Below are 6,000 nucleotides of genomic sequence, written 5' to 3' on the forward strand. Positions count from 1 at the left end.
AAAAAGCATATGACAAACAAGATCAGACCAGGATTATCCACAAACCATGACAAATTAAACATATCATAAGACTCGTGAAAGATTTGAGTTCAACACGCACGACATATGATAGCAAATGTAGGTTTGAGCATAAGAGTAGTCTAACGAGTTCATAAGCATTTTATATATGATCCATGAACCAGTTATGTAGCACCCTTTAAAAAAGATTTCATGACACAAAATTTCAAGACAGTACAAGCACAGTCATGAAGACGTTTCAGCATACAAGCAAGACATAAAATATATTCTATATAAGTTCAATTCTTGCTTTTATAAATGTATAAAAACTGAACGAAATCTATCTTCCACTGCCTTAATATATTCCTTTGCGTTGTCTAGTTAAGGGAGTGTTGATTTAATATTATTTGCTATACACATTTGCATAAACATCATACTTAATCTGTTCGACCTTTCCCATGACTTATACAAAGCTTGCTATTCCGAACTGCTGGTTTCAGTAATAGCAGCCGATTTATCCATTCACAGAGCTCAGTCTAGATCCAGAACACCAAGGTGAAACTGAATTTGTTCATTCCAGTCAGAGAAATTTGTCCCATTCAAGATTGGAATAGAAGAAGCTAGCGAATGCAATGAAACAGGAACAAACACTGTAGTAACACAAAATGCTCACTACATTAATGCTTTGAGTTTAGAACATTTCATTAGTAAATTGCATTCAATCTTTGGATTAACTTATGCAATATACTAACCCTAATTAAATCAATGACTATTTGAAAGTTGGTGCACCTTTGGGCCAGCCATAATATTCAAATAATCATTGTGTAATAATTTTTGCAAGATTAGATCTCAATACAATGTTTATAATTTTTCTTAACGAAATCACTTTTGTGATAACAAGTTAATCATAATATAAACATTGATTGACTCCATACTCAACAAAATTAATCCAAGTTTAAAGCAGATAATTAATTTCTCACAATGACAATTTTACTTGGATTAATATTTTATTTTATTTTATGTAAAATCTGGCAGCCCATGAATTAAAAACATTGCAGCCCATGTATTAAAAACAGCAGCTCATGTATTAAAAACTGCAGCCTGTATATTAAAAAAAAAACTGACAGCCACTGGCAGCCCATGTATTAAAAACAGCAGCCCATGTATTAAAAATTGCAGCTCGTATATTAAAAAAAAAAACTGACAGCCACTGGCAGCCCGTATATAAAAACTGCAGCCCATATATTCAAAAACTTCACGGTACAGTCAAAACTACAATTAGTTTTTTTTTATCTATGTCATGTTTCATATTCATCTCAGAGTTCATTTCAAAATACCAATCCATAATATACAACAGATAATCAATTCCACAATATAAGAATTTTACTAACTTACTTTCATGTAAAATTCTCTAACTTATGCATGTATAACATGTGTGTGGTACATTATTAATAAAATTATTCGTATGCATATCATTTAGCAGCCCTACTTTAATATCACTATATAGGGGAAAACCGTTAACGATCCACATGTAAGAAAATTTTCAAACCAACAAAAAACCCCATAAATTAATCAAATATCACATATATTTTTAGGAATCATTTATCATACAAATTCTTCAGTTCGATTCGAGAAAATATCATGAACGTAAATTTTCACACGAACCCATAACAAGATTGTAAGGGGTTAAAAGAAACGATCTTTCTCATGAAAGGAAGATCATGATAATTTCAAACTTGGCTCTGATACCACATGTAAGAAAACTTTTATAAATATATTGCAGCCAAAGATCTTCAATTATCATGAACTTCACATCAATTACTTTATGCAGAAAATAAATAAATCATAAACTGTAAACTTTACATACTGGAATCTGCCATATCGAACCTATCGAAAAGAACACCCGGAGAATCCGAAGAAATCGTTTCTCCCACTTCTCCTCTTTCTTTTTCCTTCCTTCACCAGATCTGTGGGATCTCTTGATGATTAGAGAAGTAGAGGCAGAGAGAGGACAATTCCTTTCTTCCTATCTTTTCTTTACAGCTAACACCACCATGTAGTTAACCTCTTAGAGTTTAACTTGATGCATAGTATGCCCTTATAGCTGCACCCATAATAGTAGCTAATATATATTTTATATATATATATATATATATATATATATATCTATAATATTTATGTATAGGAATCTCTTCAAACTTCCACCATTAATTTCTCATATTGAATAAGATAACCTTTTAGTTAACCCATACAACCATTAATTCATATCCTTATCATATGAGACACATTCCCTATATGTGGGACCCACATCATTCATGTGGGACATATCCTTTGGGATATAAATCCTACACCTTTTGTTTTGGGAACATACAATTTAGATCTTAAATTTTCAAGTACAAACACATTAATATAGTTTTTTTCATTTTGAACTATGTAAATAATAGAATTTTTTTTATAGCATGATGATCCAAGATACTTTTGTACTATTAATGGAAATGGTAATCATTTTGAGCATGTTCTTAAATAATATTTTAGGTATTTTTGTTAAATCATTTTTTAGGTGTTTTGTTGTAGCAAAGAGGCTCCCTCTCCCTTTTAAGGGGTATGAACCTTTATATTTATCAAGGGCATTACAAAATGCCTAACCTACCCTTCATCCCATGCCTTCTAACAAACTGGAGAGGTTCACACAAATCCTCAATCTCCTACTTGCAAAGGGATAAGATGAACATTGGGCTCACATCTCAATTCAAGTGTTTATTATGCTCTCTCTAAAATAAAACGAGCATTCAAGATTGGATTGTGCTAGAGACAATCAGAGAGTATGCAAATAGATGAGGGGCTTTCGACAAAAACGAGATGGAATTTTTCTTTGAAAGACCCAAAAGTTCACCTCTAAGGTTCAAATGAATGCCCATAAGTCGAATATTCTAAAATGTTGTTGTTTCCTTGTGTATGATGTATTTATGGGTGTTAATAGTCTTGGAATTATGTAAAAGTGTGCTTCAAATTGAATATGAACTTTAACCTCACATTGACTGTAAAAGTAAATTTTCTCTCACATATAATTGATACCACACTACAATTGGAATCTTCGAGAATTGGGATAGAGGATAGGCTTTCAAGTTGTCTTGACTTCCATTTTATGATGAGACCTTATTTTTTTCACAAAATTTATTTCCTTTGAACCAAATCTAAGGGGTTTCTATATTGCAATATGTTATACTTTTAGCTTTTTGAAGATCAAATGTGTGATTGCTTTAGTTTTCTAGAAATTAGTTTATAGTTTTCATGGCTAAATTTTAGCCATAATTGTTCATTTTTTCTAGATTAATTTGAAAGGTCAAATAAACCTATTTTTACTTTTTAAAAAATTAGTTTTTAGTATCTATAGCTTAGACTCTCCTTTAGTGTCTATAAAAGGAGACCACTCACAATACTTTGGCACACATTATTATTATTATTACAATCCTTTGTTATTTCTTTCCTATTGTCTTTTGTTTGCTAAAAAATATGTGCTTGAGCAGATGTTGGGTTTAGTTCGTGAACTACTAGGTTACTACGCTGCTTATAAGATGTTTAATCCTAGAGATCGGTCATTGAATACCTATTGCACCATTGGAGACCAATGAATTAAAGAATAACATATAACCTGTCCTTCAACCAACAATTTCTATTGCTATGGTCCATTATTTTCTAGTAATATTTTATTTTCAAAATTTCTATAATTAGTATTAAGTCCTAGTGTGTCATCATGCTTATTTACAATTTAAAAAAAATCATTTTTCCCAACAATCTAAATTAAATTCCAATAATTTTTCTAAAGCATAACAAACATATTCAAGTCCCTAATATAACCAAGTAGGAACCCTACTTTGATGGCAACAACTATAAGTAGTTAATGGAGTTCCAAACTCTTTTTATTTTTCAAAAACCATAAGAGTGATTTTGTACTTAGAGAGTCTATGCCTTCTGTTGATTCTTATTCTACCAACATGGTTTATGTCCAATTATGGAAAAAGCTAATTACTTGTGCAAGAACTACATACTCATCAGTGGTATGGCTAATAAGTTCTATGACATCTATTGCACCCTCAACACATCTAAGGATATTTGGGATGCATTGCTGAAAAAACATATAATTTTGGATGCCAAATCTAAAAAAGAATTTGGAATAGATTATTTCCTAGATTATAACATGGTGGGAGATAAGTCTATTTTGCAACAAATCATTAAATAACTTACCCGTCTCATGGAAGGACTATGACTAACCCAAAAAATATGCGCAAAGAAGTGACATGATAAGACTTGACCATGCACATTTGAATAAAAAAGACAAAATGTTTGTCAAACTAACCTAAGAAAACCAAGGAAGAAGATTCAAAGCAAATAAGATTTAATCAAGGTAAAGAAGGAAAATTCCTACGAAGGGAAAATACCCTAAATAAGCTTTCATTATAAAAAACAACATCATAACTTCAACGGAAAAAGGAACTGTTTCAAAGGTTCGGACAACTAGGAGCTAGGAAGAAAAAGGGAAACAATGTTGTATGTGGTAAGACTACGCATCGTGTATGCTAGTAAATGTAGATTTTTGAAAGACTCAACAAACCAACTTGACAGAGGTCGAGGAAGTCACAATAGTTATAGTTTCAAAAGTCAACTTGATTTTATGAAGAAAAAAAGTGGGTGGTAGATGCTAGACCCACCAAGTGCACCAGTAGCCAGAGAGAGTTGTGCATTCCTTGCACACTCACAATAGGTAATGAGTTTGTCTTTATATGAGACTCTAGGACCTTGCCAATGGTAGGTGAAGGATATTTAAAGCTTAAATCTAGTAAGACACTTTAATTGAATCATGTTTATCATGTCATTGAGATAAGAGCAACTTGAAGCCTAGATTTCTCAATAAAGTAAGGATTAAACTAAAATTCAAGTTAGATAAGCTAGTGATAAACCATGATGAGATTTTTGTGGGCAAAGGCTACTACAACAGCAATTTGTGTGAACTCGATATTTTATCTCTTTTGAGTAAGAATGCAATAACCTCTAATTATGTTAATACAGTTCAATATCCTTGTTTTTGGGACGGTATATTAGGCTATGTTAATGCAGTAGTGATCCTAAAAAAATAATAATTAATTAAATATTATTATAATTAAATAATATAATATAATATATTATTATAATATTATAATATTATATAATATTATAATATTATATATACATGTAAGGGAATGAGAATTCATTCTTGAACATTCAGGAATTGAATTCTAGAGAACTCAAACCTCCCCCCCACGGTTTTCTTCTCTCTCTCTCTAAGATTTTTCTCCATTCGTAAGCCAAATCGAAAAACAAACAACACTACGGGGTCCTAGCGACAATCCTTAACAAGTTAAATAGAATGGAATCGTCATTTGGGGATCCTAGGCACCACTCCAAGGTTAAGGTAAGGGGAATAGATTATGTTAGTTATTTTCATAAAAATTAACCTATTAAATTGTAGTATTTGATTATTAAATTGTAATATTTGATTATATCATATTTTTGGAAACATTTTGGAATTATATTAAACTGTAGGGATTTGATTATGTTGGATTTTTTGGGATATAATGGAATTAAATTAAATAGGTGAATAAAATATGTTTTTCCCAGATAGATTATTATATTATGAAATATTTACTCAAATTGTGTGGTATGAGTAACGAATTTATCACTGCATAAACAAACTTGTTAGTATATTTTATGAAGATATACAGTAAAGTACAAATTTATACAGATCATGAAAAGATAGATTTATACAGAATTATGATATGATAGTTCAGAAGGCTTTATGCTGAGTACAATTTTTTTTTTTTTTTGGGGCGGAAGAGACGGCTATGTGCCGAGTATAGTTCAGACAGTTATATGCCGAGTACAATTCAGACGACTTATGCCGATTCAGACAAATTTTATGAAATGAAATCACGTATCGGAATCATTATGTATGTAGATAATATTATA

Source organism: Malania oleifera, chromosome 1 (genome assembly GCF_029873635.1).
Source record: "Malania oleifera isolate guangnan ecotype guangnan chromosome 1, ASM2987363v1, whole genome shotgun sequence".
Taxonomy (NCBI): Eukaryota; Viridiplantae; Streptophyta; class Magnoliopsida; order Santalales; family Ximeniaceae; genus Malania; species Malania oleifera.